Raw genomic sequence first — 21,373 nt, forward strand, 5'->3', positions numbered from 1 at the left:
GAAACAGATTGAAAGGTTTGTATAATATTCAGAGTTTTCCTATTGCATGCAATTTGTGAGATAGAGGGAATTTACTAGGGGCACATGCTAGCGTTGGCCACTATTTTACATAATATGAAATAAAGCATGGGAATCATTTTTGTCGTACATAGGTTGTTAATATAGTTAGTATAATTTAGATGCAAACTGATGAATGTGAACAATTTATTTTCTAGGCTCTTAATCTAAATTCAATATAATATAGATGCAAAACGAAAAACTTATTTCCACCATTTGGGTTCAATTGTTTTGATCGATTTTTGAATTAATTAGAGATGGGTGTGTTGAATTTTGGTTACGGGTTCAAACCCGCAACGAAGTGCGGGCTTATTTGCTAGTAAACTCTAATTCACAAGATTGAGTTCTATTATTTCCATCCTATGTAATTTATCATGACTAAATTACTACAAGTCTAATATTAATATAAGTTCATTTGTTTTCTATAACATATTCAAAACTATGGTTTATTATAATTCACACTTTGAAAAAACCTTACATATTTCTGTAAGTCGATGCCCATTTTGGTATTGTTCTTAGAACATGATTACATGGCTAGCTTTGTTTTTAGATTATACGTTTGTAAGTGTGCGTGTGTATTAGGGTTAGATATTATTGCCTATGTAGAAGACCGCTTGTGCCTTCTGATTCAGTTAGGTTCTGTTTATAGATTTGACTAGTTGGACATATAGGGCAGAAGAAGTTAATGAGGGAATCCTCTAGCAACCGTCTCAACTAAAGATAGGGTTTTGATTTCTATTTTCCATTTATGGGTTACATAAATAAGTCTGCTTCTATTGCATGATTTTTCAGCTAGGCCATAGTTTTGTAGTGGCATCGCATGGTGATTATATTTTCTAGCTGTGTTGTCTTTGTTATAATGATATATTTATGGCGAAATTGTTTCATCAAGAGGTTTTGATTGGGTTTCTGTGTGGCCTTAACTATCTAGAAGACTACCTTGATATCAACTTATAACAGGGAATCAGTTTTGAATAGGAGATTTCCAAAGCCCGTTCTATCAAATGTGTGTTATGAGTAGCACCAAATTTCATCTACCAAATATTTTTGTTCTTGTGCTCAGTTTGAAGGCTATGTTGGGAAGATTTTTCTCCTACAGTTCTGTCGAAAAGGCTTCAAATAGCCTTGAAGGAACATCAAGTGAATGAAGCATGAGATTTCTTTATTGATTTTAAAAGGTTGCATGGCTTTCCTAAGGTTTTCATTGTTCTTAAGTTAATAACTGAACTGTGTTATTCATTTGACCCTTACTGGCTGCTAAAAGCATGTGATGTAGTCTTAGAAGTTTTGAAAGACCAATCAGACTTACTGTATTCTGATATCCTACAAAAGCTCTCCCTCTCTTTAGCTCGAAGTCAAATGTCAAAGTTTGCTACGATGATTCTTAGAATATTACTGGAGCAAGATAATTTGTCGCCCTTGAATGCATTGTGCTTATTGGTTCTGCATGTGGTAAAGACTAAGGTTGGGACATACCTTGCATCTAATTTCTTAATTTAGATTTGTCATCGTTTCCAACATTTGAGTGTAAACAAGAGTGACCATGCAAAGCATATTCAACTTGATACAATGATTTCAACCTTGTCCTTGATGCTTGAGTGAGGTTCAAATTATCTTTCAAAGGCCAACAGATTTTGGAATTGATGCATTAAATAGGAGTTGTTGCTGATGCACACTCTATTATCATTATTGCCCAGATTCAAGAGTTGAATAGTTAGAGAGACGAGATTAAAAAGTATAAAAAAATCACATTGTCAAGTTTCAGGTGTGCTTTTACAACATTATTGGCAGTTCTATGACAGTTTATTGACCTTGCATTTCAAGTTTAATGACATTGAGGCAGCCACTGAGCTAATATTACAAATGTGTGACTACCATGAGTCTTTTTCGATTCAAAGAGACAGAAACAACTCTCATAAGTCTTACAATGTTCTAATTTTATCTCACAATCTCAAGTCTAGGTTGCAGATGCAAATTTTGCTCGAGCTACTGCAGAAGGACTTTGTGCTAAAAGTAGAGGGCAAACATGAGCTTGTTATTTATTGTAATAGAAACTTGTCCTTAGCAACAAGGCTCTGGCAAACTCGTAAATGGATACAAAAAAGGTGGACATACTTGTGAGCTTTGATAGAAGCATATTTAGGCAACTTAGTTGGCTTGTTCTTGTGCATTTACGTTGTTATTTCTTAGTTCTTTAAGTCTTTTAAGTTATTTTCGTATGTTTTCAGGTTCTAAGGGCTAAAGGAGCAAAGAAGTGCATTTTGGAGCCTTTTGGAGCACTTTTGGGCTAAGGATGGATAGCTTATGCTTGGAGCCAAAGTGTTGGATGAAATTGAAGGCCTTGTATGCACTTTAGGACATACAACAAAGGGCCTAGCCCATTCTCTTCCCAAAAACCATCCTAACCCGTGCATAACCTACCAATTCCAGCACCATCCACACCTTGCCGTGGCCTCCCCTTGCATTTCCAGCTTTCCCACTTCATCATTGCAGCACATTCTCTTCCATATTCCCTCTTTAATCCACATGCATCTTTAATCATTCACTCACATGCTTTCCCAACAAATAATTCAGCCACATGCACCCAAACAATCCTTTGCCATGGCTTTCACATTCATTTCCAGCACATCCTTGGTGTGCCGTGCACTCCCATCCCATTTCCAGCTTTCCCCCTTCATAAAACAATCAGCCACACTTCCACATGCATTCCCTCTTTAATCATTCCCTCCTAACTGTCATTCACATGCTCTCCCATCCATTCTCTCCCTATAAAAACCATAGACACTTCACACCAAAGAAAGAGGCCTTTGCCGTGCATAACCTTGCATTCCAGCACTTCCCTTTCAAAGCCGTGCATGCCCCTTCCAACTCCAACCACTCCTCATCCCTCCAAAACACCACTCCAACCATTCCCCACTCCATTCCACATACAAACACCACCCCAAAACCTTTCCTTAGACCTTGTGCCACAACAAAGAGGAGGAGAAGAGGCCTAAACGTTCATACAATTCAAGTTTGAGTTGTTGGAATTTTTAGGTGTTCCCTCTCCTTGATTTCAATGGTTAAATTTACTTATCTTTGTCTTGTACGTATGAGGAACTAAACCCCCCTTGGCTAGGGGGGAATTCGAAACCATGATCATGCTTGCTATATGATTTGATTACATCTAATTGCGTTTCATAATTTGTGAATTCAATTTACTTATCTATTCGAATTAAACTGATTTGTGTGTGTTGGTCGAGAGTGCACGCTTAATTATCATGCGTAAATCTAATGCTAAGATATAAGGAAGTTTCTCCTAATCGTTACAAACTTATATTCACAAGTAGTAAAGTTGATGACCTCAATTGCGTTAAGTAAATTCTTGGCATAAGTTTCATGCAATTCATAGTAACGAATGCTTCGTCAATGCTTATGGTTTTCAAAGAACTTAATGATTCTTGCTTGTATCTCTATTATGCAATTCATGTAGGGAACTTGTGGGGAATGCTTTGGGTTGTCGTATGCAATCATCCAATTCAATAACGTTAGGAAAATCTGAGGGTTAATTAGTGCAATTCACGATTAATCTGGGGCGTTGAGAATTCATGGGTTATTGAAAAGCAATTAGAAATCGTTTTGTGTGCAAGTGTAACATGTGTGGTGAAGAACCTTCTAGCTAGCATTCATCCATATTTTCATCACATTCATATTTACATTCTGCCCTTAATTGCAATCTGTGCATTTTAGTTTAATTTCGTCAAAACCTCAATCCCCCCATATTTTGTTTAGTCTTAGTCATTACAATCTATCTTATTTTGTGTTTTTAAGTATTTGGAGTCTTGTGGACTTATGTTGAGTTTTTGTTAAGTGAGTTAAGTGTTTTAAAGGTTAGTTTTATTTATTTGAGTCAGTTTAAAGTGTTTAGCACCCCTAGTTAATCCCCGGTTAGAACGATTCCTACTTACATCATTACTACAATTGTCACAAATAGGGTTTAATTTGTGTGTCACATTCGTAACACATCAAGCTTTCAAAACTTCTATTGAAAATGCAGAAGGAATTACGTTCATACATATGATCTGGTTTATGTTCTGATGTGATTGATGCTTGCATTCATTTAGGTTGGCTTGAAATCGCTTATGATTTTTGGGATGACCTACATGCAGTTGGGGCTCCCTTGGGCCTTACTGCCTTTATGTCACTCCTGATAGCTTACTACAAGAAAAAAAAAAAAAAAGTTTCTGGAAGCAAAAGCATTGATTAAACAAATAAGGAATGCTGGCTTGGTTATAAATATATCTGACGAGATGGTTGTCTCCAAGTGTCGATCAATAGTGGATTTGAGTGGCATGTTTACAAATGCTTCAAGCTCTACAAGTAAATCAGATCTTGCAAACGCTTTGGTTCAAGAAATAAGAGATGAGAAGAACAAAATTCCATCTACTATTTATCAATTCAATTATTCCATCAACTTTTTTTGCAAGGCCAAAATGATTGATGATGCTTTAAAGACGTACAGAAGAATGCAATACATGAAAATTTAGCCCACCGAGCAAACGTTTACCTATCTGTTATATGGGTATTATTCTCTAGGAATGTTTTGTGCTATGACAATCTTGTGAGGTGACATTAAGAGGAATATTGAGAATGGGAATTTGGTGGTAAGCACAGATCTCTATGAGTACTTGCCAATGTTTTAAAGAACTTGCATCGGGGCGCACCTGGGGCGTCCTTGAGGCTGGGCGGTAAGGCAAATGCTTCTGTTTTGCTGGAGTAAGCGAAATGCTTCGTTGGAGATGCCGAGGCGGTGAAGGTGCGCCTCAAGGCATCCAAACGCCTTGTCTGCCCCTGTTTATTTTATTTTATTTTATTTATTTATTTATTAAAAAAAAACCATCCAAACCTAAAACGACATCGTTTGGGTAAGGATTTTCAGTTTTAAACATCCTTTTCATACCATACCTTTGATCGCCTTTGTCTGCCTCTACCTTTTTTACCTTCTTATGTCTTCTCCCACGCACCAGAAGCCTAGAACAGAGAACATAGCCACCACTTGAAGCAGCACCGGTCGCCACGTCGCTGTTTGGAGCAGCACCGTCGCCACGCCGCCATCACCCCGCTGCCGTCACCCCAACACCGTCAACCCAGTGCTGTCAGCAAGATCCCAAAGGTTAGGGTTTCTAAAATTCTGAAAAAGTTAGGGATTTAGTTTTCTGGGGAAGAACTCTGCCTCTGCGTGGCCTTGTTTGTAGAAATGTTTGAATAGTTGGTATTAAATAGAAAATAGAAAGTGTAGATAAGGAGATAATAGTGGAATGTGCTAGTAGGTTAGAAAGTGTAGAAAGGTTAATAGATAGAAAAGTATATCCAGCTCCTTAGTTTAAACTAAAGCCACAATAAACTTATAGGTTGGGGTTTGTCTTTGACATATTGACCATAAATACAAATTGCAGACAAGCCTTTGCGTATTACTTATAGGTTGGGGTTTGTCACAATAATGTTATTTAATTGAATACTTTGCTTCACTACTTGCATAAACCGCTTATTGATAGGAGCATATTTAGGCAACTTAGTTGGCTTGTTCTTGTGCATTTACGTTGTTATTTCTTAGTTCTTTAAGTCTTTTAAGTTATTTTCGTATGTTTTCAGGTTCTAAGGGCTAAAGGAGCAAAGAAGTGCATTTTGGAGCCTTTTGGAGCATTTTTGGGCTTAGGATGGATAGCTTATGCTTGGAGCCAAAGTGTTGGACAAAATTGAAGGCCTTGTATGCACTTTAAGACACAAAACAAAGGGGCCTAGCCCACTCTAACACCATTGCCGAAGCCTTCCCCCTCCATCACCACCAATTCCAGCCCTTTTGCCGTGCATTCCCCTTCCAATTACACCTTTCCCACTTCATCATTCAGCCACACTTCCATATTCTTTCATTCACCCTTTAATCATTCACTCCCTAGCTGTTTTTCCATTCATTCCCTTCATTATTTCAGCCACCATCACATTATTCCAACCTAGCCACACCCTACATGCATTAATTAGTCATTCTTTTCATATTGCAGCCACCATCATACATATTCTCCCATAAATAATCAGCCACATTCTCTCCCTAGCCGACATTCTTCCATTCACTCTTTAATCATTCAGCCACATTCTTTCCCATTTCAATCATTCACCCTAGTTGGTAGCCACATGCTCTCCCTTTTGTGCCGTGCATTCCCCTTCCATTTCCAGCTTTCCCCCTTCATCATTGCAGCACATTCTCTTCCATATTCCCTCTTTAAACATTAAATCCCTAGCTGTCACTCCCATCATCATTGAGCCATATATTCTCCCATAAACCATGAGCCACATGCACTCTTAATCATTCATCCATTCTCTCCCATTTCTATATAAAGCCGTGCATTCCCCTTCCATTTGCAGCATATTTTTCCCCTATCCTGGCAGCAGCACTCCAACCATTCCTCACTCCATTCCACACATCCACATACCTTTCCACCATCTTCCAACCATCAAACACTCATCCACACCCAACCTACACCCCTTGCCGTGCCTCTACACCCCCCAAAACCCATTCTACATCATCAAAACAGCCCAGAAACCATCACTATCCAATCTGCCGCAAGCAAGGGAAAGGAGACAGTTTCACACAATTGTTTGGCTCTTCATTCTGAGTTGTTGAACAATTTTAGGTGTATTCTATCTTATATTTCAATGTCTAATTCATGTAATCGTTGTTTTGCCTTGAGAATGATTGGCTAAATTCGTTTTGGCTAAGGGTGTATTCGAAACCATGATTATATATGTGAAATAAGTTGATTACTTCCAGTTATCGTTGCATAAGTCGTGAATACAATTTGCTTAACCGTTTGATTTAGAACTTATTCTTGTATGTTGATTGAGAGTGCACGCTTAATTTGCATGCTTGAATTTGGTGCTAGGATATAAGTTTGTTTCACCTAATCGTTATGAATTTATATTCACAAGTAGTGAAGGTCGCTAGTCACGATCATGTTAAGTAGATTCCTGGCAAGAGTTTCATGCTTTTCATAGTTACAAATGCCTTGTCGATGCTTATGATTTCCAAAGAACGTAATGATTCTAACTTGTATCTTTATCATGCTGTTCATATAAAGAACTTGTTAGGAATAATTTGTTTGCGATGCATATTCATCCAATTCAATGATTCTAGGGAAATCTGAAGGTTAATTTAAGCGGACCTAATTAACTTGGAGTGTCGAGGTTCATAACTTATTGAATTGATAACTGGAAATTGATTTACGTTGCATATATTTCATGTGTGGAGAAGAACCCCTTAGCTATTCCATCATCCATTGGTCTATCACAATTTGTCTTACAATCTGTTTTCTTTACAATCTGTCCATTTAATTTAATTTCGTCCAAACACAATCCCCCTATATTTTGTTAAGTCTTAGTCATTACAATCTATCTTATTTTGTGTTTTTAAGTATTTGGAGTCTTGTGGACTTGTTTTGAGTTTTTGTTAAGTGAGTTAAGTGTTTTAAAGGTTAGTTTTATTTATTTGAGTCAGTTTAAAGTGTTTAGCACCCCTAGTTAATCCCCGGTCAGAACGATCCCTACTTACATCATTACTACAATTGTCACAAATAGGGTTTAATTTGTGTGCTTATTTAGTTTGCATCAAATTTTGGCGCCGTTGCCGGGGATTAGCAAAGTTGCTAATCCCTTGTCTTGAGTCTTGTTTAAATTGTTTGGTTTTTGTTTTGTTTTAATTTTTGCACCGTGTGTATGTGTTTTGTTTTTCTGTCGTGTGTGGCAACTTATTTTCTTACTTGTGCCGAGTCTATTAAGTTGGTTACTTATCTTGTTTGCTTTTGTGTGTAGGTACTAGTTGATGACCCGTAGCTCATAACCTGTTCGTGTGCATATCTCCGACTTTGACGGCGATTTCGAGAGGACTTTGAGAAGGAACAAGAAATTGCAAGAGTCTAATCCTCCTAGTCCCGAACCTGAAGTAGAAAAGCAAGAAGTTGAGGTTGAAGAGGAGGCCACGGCAAGGTTTGAAGAGGAAGTACCAACCATGGCAGCGGACAATCGAACCATCAAGGAGCTTTTTGCCTCGGGTTTGGCCAATGCAGCCCCTCTTTGCATCCAATACCCTAGGGCAGCCCCTGAGAAGACCGATGAGTTTGAGTTGAAGTCCAGTTTGCTACATCATATACCCAAGTTCCATGGGTTATCAATGGAGGACCCCAATAAGCATTTAAAGGAGTTCGAAGTAGTATGCTCAAGTATGACACCGGTGAATGTGGACAGCAACATATTGAAGATGAAAGCTTTTCCTTTTTCTTTGTTGGAGAAGGCCAAGGATTGGTTGTATGAGTTGGCTCCTGGAACTGTCATATCATGGGAGAGTATGAAGCGAGCCTTCTTAGAGAAGTTCTTTCCGACATCACGAGTCATTCTTCTTCGCAAGAAGATTAGTGGAATTCAACAAAGCCAAGGTGAATCTTTTCCAACTTATTATGAACGTTTTAAAACTCTTGTTGCTTCATGTCCACAACACCAAATGAAGGAGGAGCTACTTCTTCAATATTTTTACGAAGGTCTTTTACCACTTGAACGGCAAATGTTGGATGCATCCGCGGGAGGAGCTCTAGTGGACAAGACACCCAGGGATGCCAAAACTCTCATTGCTAATCGAGCACTCAATGCACAACAATATGAAGGTGTTGGGCAGAGAGACACCCCACGGCCACATCATGTAAATGAGGTAAGTTCTATTTCTGAGTTACAATCCCAAATGGCTAACCTTACGTCTATATTGTCGCAGTTTGTTGAAGGCCCCAAAGCACAAGGAGCTACAATCTGTGGTGTATGCTCCATTCAAGGACACCAATCTGATCAATGCCCTCAATTAATTGAGAATGGAGGGTGGGAATCTGCCAATGCCGTGGGTTATGGGAATCAAAACCAACCAAGGGGTGATCCTTTCTCCAATACTTACAATCAAGGATGGCGTGACCACCCAAATTTCAGATGGAGAGATGCACAACAACCTGCCCAACAAAGTGGATTCCGACAAACCCCGGGTTTCTTTCCAAGGCCAATGGCACCACAACCACCTCCTCAAGCACAATCATCCCAAACCAACTCAGGTACGTCTATGAATGATGATAAAACATATCAATTATTAACCACAATGGCACAGGGAATGCAGAACCAAGCAAAGGAGGTTAATGAGCTAAAGAAGCAAATGGGACAAATGGCCGAATTTTTGGGACAATTTCGTGAAAATGGTAAGTTACCAAGCACTACGGTGGTCAATCCAAAGGGTGGTTTCGAATCTGCAAAAGCTATCACCCTAAGAAGTGGAAAAGAAGTGGGAAGCAAAGCACATGAATCTGCCCAAAACAAGGAAGATGAGAAGATACAAATTGAAGAAGATGAGCAATCCTACCCCACGGCAAGTGTAGCACCACCCAAGCCGCAACCATCTAAGCCTTCCCATCCGTCCATCTCAGGTAATGTTGTCCCAAATGTTGTGATTTCAAACACTAATCTGCCCAATGTTCCTTTCCCTCGCAGATTTGCACAATCGAAGAAGGAAGAAAGCGAAAAGGACATTTTGGATACCTTTCGAAAAGTCCAAGTAAACATTCCTTTACTTGATGCCATTAAGCAAGTGCCCAGGTATGCAAAGTTTTTAAAAGAGTTATGCACAAATAGGAAAAGAATTTCAAACAAAGAAGTTGTGAAAGTAAGTGAAAATGTATCCGCAGTTTTGCAACGAAAGTTACCTCCAAAGTGTAAGGATCCAGGGAGCTTTACTATTCCATGCATAATTGGAAACACTAGATTTGAACAATGCATGTTAGATTTAGGTGCTTCTATTAATGTCATGCCATATTCCATTTATGCATCTATGAACCTTGGTGAGTTAAAACAAGATGGCATTATAATTCAATTGGCCGATCGTTCTAACGCTTATCCCAAGGGAGTCCTTGAGGATGTTTTAGTGCAGGTCAATCATCTTATTTTTCCTGCAGATTTTTATGTCTTAGAAATGGAGGATTCAAGCCATGCTCCATCATTGCCAATCTTGCTAGGCCGTCCATTCATGAAAACAGCGAGAACAAAGATAGACGTGTTTACGGGAACATTAACCATGGAGTTTGATGGGGACATTATTAATTTTAATCTTTCTGAAACCATTAAATATCCAATTGAGGACCATTTTTGTTTTGCTATTGACATTGTGGATTCGTTGGCACAGGTGCATTTGGATCAAATGAACGAAGATGCACTCGAGGTAGCCTTAGTGCACGGCATAGGAGCAAGAAATGAGGGTGGGGGAATTCTTGCAACCCACGGCATGCAATCTGACCATATTGCCGTGCCCGCTTGTGGTGAAGTGATTGAAATGGTTGCTGCCCTCGAGTCATTGCCCTCACACTCTGGTAAGTCTCCACTCTCAATTTTGGATTCGGTTTTGACTAACAAGTTACTTCCATCAATTGTGCAGCCACTTACACTTGAGTTAAAACTTTTACCTAGTCACTTGAAGTATGTTTTCTTGGGAGAAGATCAAACACTACCCGTCATTATATCAAGCTCACTCACGGCCCAAGAAGAAGACAAGTTGATAAGGGTGTTAAAGGAGCACAAATCTGCCATTGGATGGACCTTGGCGGATATCAAAGGCATTAGTCCCACCACGTGCATGCATCGCATCCTTTTGGAGGAGGGAACCAAGCCATCTCGTGAAGCTCAACGTCGCCTTAATCCACCCATGTTGGAAGTAGTGAAAAAGGAGGTTATAAAATTGCTTGATTGTGGTGTTATATATCCTATTTCTGATAGTCGTTGGGTGTCACCCGTGCAGGTTGTTCCAAAGAAGTCCGGAGTCACGGTGGTGAAGAATGAAGAACAAGAGCTTATACCCACTCGTGTTGTGACCGGTTGGCGTGTTTGTATTGATTATAGGAAGTTAAATGCCATGACAAGGAAGGATCACTTTCCATTGCCATTCCTTGACCAAATGCTAGAAAGGTTAGCCGGTTATAAATTTTATTGCTTTCTTGATGGATATTCCGGATATAACCAAATTGTGATAGCTCCGGAGGACCAAGAGAAGACAACCTTCACGTGCCCCTTCGGCACCTTTACATATAGGCGCATGCCCTTTGGTTTGTGTAATGCCCCTGCGACATTTCAACGATGCATGGTGAGTATATTTTCTGATTATGTGGAGAAAATTATTGAGATATTTATGGATGACTTTAGCGTGTTTGGTAATTCATTCGATCATTGCTTGAATAATCTGACCTTAATTTTGAGACGTTGTGTTGAAACGAATCTTGTGCTTAATTGGGAAAAATGTCACTTCATGGTTAAGCAAGGTATTGTTCTAGGACATATTATTTCTGAAAAAGGCATTGAAGTGGATAAATCTAAGGTAGACCTTGTTCGTCACTTACCCTCTCCAACTTCGGTTAGAGAGGTTCGTTCGTTTCTTGGTCACGTAGGTTTTTATATGCGTTTCATAAAGGATTTCTCCAAGATTGCGCAACCACTATGCCGATTGCTTCAAAAAGAGGTGGTTTTCGAGTTTGATGATGCATGCTCCACGGCATTCAAGCACTTAAAAGAGGCTCTCACTTCGGCTCCCATTATCACACCTCCAGATTGGAGCCTTCCATTCGAGTTGATGTGCGATGCTTCGGACTATGCAATTGGTGCTGTTTTGGGGCAGCGAAAGAACAAACAACCTCATGTTATTTATTATGCATCTAGGACACTAAATGATGCTCAATTAAATTACTCAACCACTGAAAAAGAATTACTTGCTATGGTATTTGCATTAGATAAGTTCCGATCCTACTTACTTGGTACTAAAGTTATTATTTTTACTGATCATGCAGCTCTCAAGTATTTGCTCACGAAAAAGGAGGCCAAGCCTAGACTAATTCGATGGATGTTGCTTCTACAAGAGTTTGACATTGAGATTCGGGATAAGAAGGGCGTGGAGAATGTGGTGGCTAACCACCTAAATCTAATGGTGCATGAGGAAGCATCGCCAATTTCTGAAACCTTCCTCGATGAGCAATTAATGTCTATCCAAGTAAGTGAGCCTTGGTATGCAGATTTGGTGAACTTTTTAGTGTCTAAACATACCCCTAGCACACTTAATAGGAATCAACGTGATAAGCTTAAAAAGGATGCTAGGTTTTATGTTTGGGATGACCCATACCTTTGGAAATTTTGTCCCGATCAGATTGTAAGACGTTGTGTGAATGAATCTGAGTTTCAATCTATTTTAACATTCTGCCATTCATATGCATGTGGGGGACATTTTGGCACCCAACGCACTGCCCTGAAAGTCTTAGAATGTGGGTTTTATTGGCCAACCATTTTTAGGGATGCTAGGACATTTTGCCTTACATGTGATCGTTGTCAACGAATGGGTAATATAAGTGTTAAGGATCAAATGCCACAAAACCCCATACTTTTTGTTGAAATATTTGATGTGTGGGGAATTGATTTTATGGGTCCTTTTCCTTCATCACATGGTTTTCTCTATATCTTGTTGGCGGTGGATTATGTTTCCAAATGGGTGGAAGCAAAAGCCACCCGGACTAACGATTCCAAAGTGGTTGCATATTTTGTGAAGTCTAACATTTTTGCTAGGTTTGGAATGCCTCGAGTCCTTATAAGTGATAGAGGTTCACATTTTTGTAATCGCACGATCGAGGCACTGCTCAAGAAGTACAACGTTACACATAGGGTTTCGACACCCTATCATCCTCAAACAAGCGGGCAAGCTGAGGTGTCGAATCGGGAGATAAAACAGATTCTTGAGAAGACGGTTGGGCCAACAAGAAAAGATTGGAGCTTGAGGTTAGAGGATGCATTGTGGGCGTATAGGACCGCCTACAAAACACCCATAGGAATGTCCCCATTTCGGCTTGTTTATGGCAAACCATGTCACTTACCTGTGGAGTTGGAGCACAAGGCTAATTGGGCCGTGAGGAAGTTCGACATGGATGTAGATGAGGCGGGAATTCATCGTAAGCTTCAATTGAATGAACTTGAGGAAATACGGAATGAAGCTTATGAGAATGCCCGCATTTACAAGGAAAAGACAAAGGCCTTTCATGATAAGATGATTCGCACCAAGTCATTCTCTGTTGGACAGAAAGTGTTGTTGTTTAATTCTCGTCTTCGTCTATTTCCGAGTAAGTTACGTTCACGTTGGATTGGACCCTTTGTTATTACTAATGTTTTTCCTCATGGTGCAGTCCAAGTTCATAGTTTCAAAACAGGTCAAGAGTTCAAGGTGAATGGGCATCGATTGAAGCCTTACTACGAGAGCTTTGTGGAACATAATGTGGAGGAGACAACCCACTATGCCGTGGGTTCCCATGAAGGTTGAATTATGTGGCATCGTCCGGCTGCAAGACGTAAAAGAAAACGCTACTTGGGAGGCAACCCAATACACTGAATAAAATAAAGCATGTCCATTGATCTCCGAGAAATTACAAGTGGATTCAAAAAAAAAAAAAAAAAAAAAAAGATGGTTCACAAAGGTTGTTCACGTGAAGCCCCACTACTTGGCAAAACTCCAGGAGTGGGAGGCATCGAAGATAGATCATTCGAGGCCTCAATACTTGGTGGAACGCTAGATGACGAAGGAAAAAGGTGCCTCTGGAAGAAAGCCGCAAGCTTTTGACGGTCACTTTGAATTCGACCTTCAGATTCTTGCAGCTGATCAAGCTTCCTCTTCATGCTCGTCGAATAATTATTTGCAAGCACGTGCAAACCTCTATTCTCGCGCTTAAGCTGTTTGATCTCTTGCTTAAGATTTTCCACCTCCGCCATCAATGATTCAACTTGACGGGATCGAGCAAGTAGGCGTTGGCCCATGTTGGACACAGAGCCCGCACACTGAACACTGAGAGCTAGGGACTCTTGAACGGCCAACTCATCGGACCGTCCTGAAAGCAGCCTACTATCTTTAGGACTGAGGAGGTTCCTAGCTACTATCGTAGTTGTTGTTGCATCCGTCATCACGGAGTCTTCACCTGTAAGAGGGCCATTAGAAGATAAGAAAGACGGGTACCATACATTACCCTGACGCAGCGTACCCGTATCACTGCCGAGACTCAAATCTAAGTAAATGTTAGATGGGTTAGCCATTTTCAAAGATGTTAAAAGAGAAGGGTTGGATGAAGTAAAATCTCAAAGGGCCGGAGACGATTTTCACGAATGGGCAATCTTCAAAGTGTGCATGTTAGAGGTGATCGATACCTCTATAAAAGGAGAGGCGACACAACCACCGATTCAAAAAAATTGAAGAGACACCACTCTTCAAATCTTAAAAGTCGAATTTTCCTGCGTAAAGTTCGTCAACACTCTTCAGACACAATCTTGGCTTTTCAGATAATGCGTGCAACTTTGTCAAAAGATCTCTGACAAAGTTGAAAACGCGTGGAGGTCATTATCCCAACTACCACACTTTTGCCGACAAGCGTGGGTGACAAAGCCGCATCCGCACTACTACTTGCCATTAAAATTCCTATATACGTCAACATTCATGGCAAGGCATACATCAAAAAACGCATGACTTTTCTTCTTGGCCGAGAATGTAGCTGCAACCAAACTTCTCAACATGCTCAGTTTTCTTCTTCCCTTGAGAACACCTATTCAACCAAGTCTTCGAGAGCAAACGTATCCCATATCATTAGGGTCGAAAGCAAGAGTATCTCATAGCATGCATTTCCCTCATCCTTTCCTTTGTTCTTGTTCTTCCCTGAAAGACAAAGAGAGAGAGAGAGATCAGTCGACACTTGGAATCAAGCTTTCCGTTTAGAGCCAACTGCCTGGAATCCCTTCCTTGATTGCTTATCCAGCCCTACTCTCAAGTACTCATCTTCAACCAGTGATGTACCCCCAAAGAAGATACCAGATGCCTGGAGTATAGATGAGGCAGGAGGAAAAGGTAGATCGAAGCATGTGGAGACAAGCGCAACAAATATATGTGCTGATTCATTCGCTGCTTCTTCAAAAGCAAAAGTATCTCATATCATCAAGGGCAAAAGCAAAGGTATCTCATATCATGCTCTGTCCCTGTCTTTTCCTTTGTCCTTGTTCTTACTCGCATGGCAAAGAGAAAGAGAGCAATCAGCCGGCACTTGGAGTCAGTCTTCCGATCTGGAACCGACTACCTGGAATCTATTCCCTGGTTGCTTACCTAGCGTTGCTCTTGAGTAGTCATCTTCAACGGTTGATACACTTCCAGAGAAGGGACCACATCTGCTTAGAGAACAGCTAAGACGAGTGACAAGGAAACATCAATCTTGTGGATCGTCAGCAAACGCAACAACTGCATATGCTGAGTTATCCTTTAACCCTCTTCAATACGAATTGGAAAGATTGAACAAAGAAACAGGTCATCACCTCCACCTCGTGCTTGCCTGCCATGTGTGCAATCACCAAGGAGAAGATGGAATTTACACTCTATAACCAGATTTGCGTCCCTAAACTCTTCTCTTTGTTATTTACATTCTGCCATGTTTAGTATGTTTAGTTGCTGTTTATGTGTTTACTTTTGTTTGGTGTGATTTTAGGCTTAAAACATTGAGGACAATGTTTGATTGAAGTGTGTGGGTGTAACTAAGTATGTTGATGCAAATTCGTGGGATTTTATCACCCATAACTTCCAATGTTGTTCCTTGCTGTTTTAAGTGTTTTTAAGCTATTTTAGAGTGTTTTAGAGTGTGTTGACTTAAAAACCCGAAAATACCATAAAAATTTGAAAAATTGTTTTGAAAAACCCAAAAAGAGTTATTTTTGTGTGTTTGTTTGTGTCGTAGGTCACCTTCCAACACAGTGATGAGGATTTGATTTTTATGTGCATGGCTGTGAAAGAGAGTTATAAACATGGATGGAAGTTTGATATATTCTTGGTTTATACTTGGTTATAGTTGTTTATGAATTCATGTTTAATCCCAAAGAAAAAAAAAAAAAAGAAGTTTTTGTAATATGCTTGAAGGAAGGAACTTAGAATAACATTACAACCCTAAGAGACTTGAGCTTTAAACATTCTTTGGAGAGTATTAATCTGTGATTCTTGTTTTCAAACTCGTTGCATGATCTCATTATTCTTGCTTGGTTGCTAATTAGAAGCATTTCATCATTTAGTTCCAAATGCTAGAACTTGCATCCATTCCATTCAAAGCATGATTGGATAATATATATCAAGATGAAGTGTGTAGTGAAGCCATCAACCAAACAGCCAACCCATGCACTATATATATATATATATTGTAGGTCATAACCCCCATTGAGCCATTGTTAGCCTTTGTTCTTTGTTTACCCATATCATCCCCACCTAGCCTAGATTAGGACCACCCATACCCTTGTTCTTGAAGCATAGTAAGCATGACTTAGAGGGAATCCTTTCGAATATGTAAAACAACAAGTGTGGGGGAATTTGTGTGTGTGTGTTGATATGCCACGAAAAGAAATAAGGCATGAAAAAAAAAATCATGGAAAAAGAAAAAGTTGTGAAAAGAAAGAAAAAGAGGATGAAATAAGTGAAAATAAGCTCACATGTTTGTGGTAGTTGAAGAAAGGGTCCAAAATGTTGAATATGGCCCTAAGAGTTGTGTGAATTTTCCCCTTCTATGTCTAAGTGAGTTTCTGCAATCATAAGTGATTCTAAGTGTCAAATTTCATTACTTTGCTTGCTATTGCTTAAAGAACGTTTGTTATCCTTACCTTTCATTGTTAGCCAATCACCCTTACCCCGTTACAATCCTTATGCTTCAATCTTGATCATTATGTTTTCAATAATGTGGAGTTTGGAATTGATGTAAGCATATGGTGTCCCTGGTTCTCGCATCTAATTGGTAGCATTCCTTTCATGAGATCTTATTCATATACATTCCAGAAAAGTGCTTTCCTTGTTATAAACATATGTGAGTGTTTAGTTTCATATTTACATCAATCTTCTCACATATACTTAGTGTAGGGTGTGTAATCAGAAAGTCTGTGTGAAAATAAGAGAGTATCTTGAATGTAGTATCATGCTTTTCATAGTTACAAATGCCTTGTCGATGCTTATGATTTCCAAAGAACGTAATGATTCTAAGTCGATGCTTATGATTTCCAAAGAACGTAATGATTCTAACTTGTATCTTTATCATGCTGTTCATATAAAGAACTTGTTAGGAATAATTTGTTTGCGATGCATATTCATCCAATTCAATGATTCTAGGGAAATCTGAAGGTTAATTTAAGCGGACCTAATTAACTTGGAGTGTCGAGGTTCATAAATTATTGAATTGATAACTGGAAATTGATTTACGTTGCATATATTTCATGTGTGGAGAAGAACCCCTTAGCTATTCCATCATCCATTGGTCTATCACAATTTGTCTTACAATCTATTTTCTTTACAATCTGTCCATTTAATTTAATTTCGTCCAAACACAATCCCCCCATATTTTGTTAAGTCTTAGTCATTACAATCTATCTTATTTTGTGTTTTTAAGTATTTGGAGTCTTGTGGATTTGTTTTGAGTTTTTGTTAAGTGAGTTAAGTGTTTTAAAGGTTAGTTTTATTTATTTGAGTCAGTTTAAAGTGTTTAGCACCCCTAGTTAATCCCTGGTCAGAACGATCCCTACTTACATCATTACTACAATTGTCACAAATAGGGTTTAATTTGTGTGCTTATTTAGTTTGCATCACTTATTAACCGTTTGTGTGCAGTTTTGGGAAATGTTGGTATATAAATTAATAAATTGTTGGTTCATTAACTGTATGCAAGCATCGAATGTTTATTGTTTAGGGCATTGAAGAATATGGCTTCTTCTAAGAAAGATTTTTCTTGGCAATGGACAAAAGATTTGGATCTTGTCACCAAGCACTTCTATTGTGTTTTTTGTAACCACAAATACACGGGTTCAATTTCTAGATTCAAACATCACTTGGGTGGTGTAAGTTGGGAGGAATGATAAATTGTAAAAAAGTCCCACCCAATGTGAAGGAAGAATGCTTTGCTAATGTTAGGAGAATTAAAGAAAAGAGAAAAGCTAGCCATGAGTTGTGTCGTGGTGGTGGAGAAGAAAATGAAAGTCTCGATATAAGCACAACAAGGACATCATATGTAAGTAGTGGAAGTGGGAGTGTGAGTGCCACACATTCACAACAAATTGGTTCTTTTCTACCACCTAGGTCTAGGGGACCACTTGATAAGCTCGTCAAGCCACATTGAATACACCTTTCCAAAAAGAGGAAAGAAGACAAGCATCATGAGCACTTGCACAATGGTTTTACACTAGTGTCATTTCATTCAATGCGGCAAACAATGAACATTATGTTAAAGCAATGAAATCGGTATCCAATTTTGGTCCTGGCTTTAATGCTCTTACAAGCCATGGATATAGAACTTGGATGCTCAAAGAAGAAGTTGAGGATGTACAAACTATGACGAAAGAACATCAAAAGGCATGGAAGAGATATGGATGCACTATTATGTTGGATGGCAAAAGTAGGTGTTTAATCAACTTTCTTATCAATAGCCTGCAAGGTACTTGGTTCTTGAAATCGATTGATGCATCGGCCTCTATTAAAAATGGAGATTTGTTGTATGGCTATTTGGATGATGTTATTCAAAAAATTGGGAAGGAGAATGTGGTTCAAATTATATCCAACAATGCTTCGAACTACAAGAATGCTGGGGTAAAACTTATGGAGAGGAAAGAGAATGTGTGGTGGACTCCATGTATGGCTCATTGCATTGATTTGATGCTAGAAGATATTTCTAAGATGGCATGGTTTGATGACACTCAAACGTGCTAGGTGTATTTCAAAGTATCTATATGGGCATTAATGGGTACTAGCGTTGATGAGAAAGTACACCAACAATTCGGAAATTCTTCGTCCGGTGGTCATTAGATTTGCCACTTCTTTCCTTACACTACAAAGCTTACAAAAGTAAAAACAAAATCTTGTTGCTTTGTTTGCCTCTCAAGAATGGTCGGAAAGTACCTATGCAAAATCCCGTGAAGCAAAGTTGGCTAAGCATCATGTGTTACATGATCGTAAGTTTTAGGGTTGAGTTTCCTATTGCATTAAGGGTGTTCTTCCTCTTGTTTGTGTTTTGAGAGAGGTTGATTCAGAGGAGAGACCTCCCATGGGTTTTATATATGAGTTAATGGATGCTGCAAAAGAGAAAATTGCAAGCAATCTTAACAAAGTGGAGAAAAAAATATATGCCTATTTGGAGAAAGATAGATCGTAGATGGGATGATCAACTTCATCAACCACTACATGCGGCAGGCTATTACTTAAACCCACAATTTCAATATGAGGATAATTTCTCAGATGCTGATGAAGTGTGAAATGGGTTGCTTGCTTGCATGGATAAGATGCTTGGGAAAAGGAAAGAACGTGAAGAGGCCGGTTGTCAATTGGATTTATATAATGATAAGCGTGGTCCATTTGCGGATTCTATGGCTATGCAAACTAGGAAAAAGCGAACACCAAGATTTAATTAGTCAATTGTTAATATCTTTTTATGATTAGCCCTTAAATTACTTACCTTACTAATATTGTTTTTTTTTAGCGGTTTGGTGAGAGCGCTTTGGGCATAAAACACCCGAGTTAAGGAAGTTTGATGTCCGAGTTCTAAGCCTTACTTGTAGTGCGTCGGGATGTGAGAGGAATTGGAGCATATTTTCAATGGTAAGTAAATATATTATTAATTTATTAGTATCTTAAGTGTCATTTTTGCTTAAGACAATTAGACTTGGGTACAAAAAGATGGAATATGCTTGAACACAAAATGCTTAATTCTTTAGCCTATGTCAAGTATAATTTGGCTTTACAACAGAGAAGCAAGAAAATGAGGGAGAAGTATGATCTTATTGTTATGGAAGAAATTGCTTCCGATGATAAATGAATAACGGAGATAGAAGATCATGTTCTTCCGGAAGATCCTACATGGCTTGAGGATGAGTTATTGTATAATGTTGAGGCCGTAAGGAATGTGCCATCCCCGATTTATGAAGGTGGTGTATACATTCGAGAGCCTAGAGAGTCTTCTCTTCCTCTTCTTCGTGAGCCTACTCTTCCTCCTCCTTGCGCGCTTACTCAACCTCGGGGTCCTATTACATACAAAAGAAAATGGGGTAATGAAGAATCCTTAAGTCGAAGAAATGTGGAGTATGATTCGGAAGAATCTTTTGATGAATTGATGACATACCCTACAAGGTCATCTAGAGTTGGCAATGAAGAGGATGATGCCTTTTATTTAGAATTAGATGAAGAGGATTTGGATGATTGATTGATATATTTGCTTGTATTTTGATTTCCACGAAGAGGATTTTGACGAATGATTGTTTTCTTTGTTTGTATTACCTTTTGAATGATGAATTTGGATGATATTACCTTTGAATGATGAATTTAGACGATATTATCTTTTGAATGACTGTGGATTTAAATGAAAAATTGAGAATGGATGTTTATTTTACATAGTATTATTTTTATACAATTATATGTATAATATATAAAAAAATATATATATAATTAAATCCCGTGAGGCTTCGCCTCACGCCTAGGCCGGGCTTCGCCTCAAACGCCTCGCCCACGCCTCACGCTTTTAATACATTGATACTCCCTGATGAACTTTATTCGTGGTTGTTACTTTGAGAGGGTGATGGAGATCATTAACTATATGAAGAAACGTGGTATGTACACTGACAAATGGTTGTATAGAAGTGCGTTTGTAAAACTTCATAAGAATCTTTACAGGAATTTAAAGGCATCAGAAGCAAAAACTGAAGCTCAAAGAAAGTGGCTTAAGTATGTCAAGGGATTTTGAAAATGGGCAGACATTGACTCAAGTTCCAAGAGAAGTCTAATATAACCTGAGACTATTTACTGCAACATTCTTGCTGCTTGCCTTTAAAGACTAATATCAAATTGGTAGGAACTAAATTTGGATGTTGCATGTAAATATAGGAGAACTTAGAAGTCAAATATAAGGGTAAATTTGATTCACTATCATATCTGTTGAATTGCCATTTTTCAGTCATACTTAAGCATCGAGCAGTTCATTTTATCTCTGTTGGTATGATGGAGCTCAGATTATTCTTTTTGTTTTTCCCCTTTGGAGAGTTGTAGGTTAATCTGCTGTTACCAATAAATAGGTTATGTAACCAAACCTTTGTTAATGATGTGTTTTTTTTTTCTTTTTTTTATCAGCTCATTTCTATTTTCTTTTGTGCCCTCTTATTCGCTTTTATACCTCCTGGAAGCAGAGTGGTTCTTCACTGTTGGAGGTTTGAA

At 38.8% G+C, this 21,373-nt stretch overlaps 1 pseudogene; it reads left to right on the forward strand.

Annotated features, from left to right (window-relative positions):
- The first annotated feature begins 916 nt into the window (after positions 1-916).
- LOC125473527 lies at positions 917-20,951 on the forward strand (annotated as a pseudogene).
- Positions 20,952-21,373: the final 422 nt, after the last annotated feature.

The sequence above is a fragment of a genome, unplaced genomic scaffold (assembly GCF_019419815.1).
Source record: "Pyrus x bretschneideri cultivar Hongxiangsu unplaced genomic scaffold, Pyrus_bretschneideri_v1 Contig9, whole genome shotgun sequence".
Taxonomy (NCBI): Eukaryota; Viridiplantae; Streptophyta; class Magnoliopsida; order Rosales; family Rosaceae; genus Pyrus; species Pyrus x bretschneideri.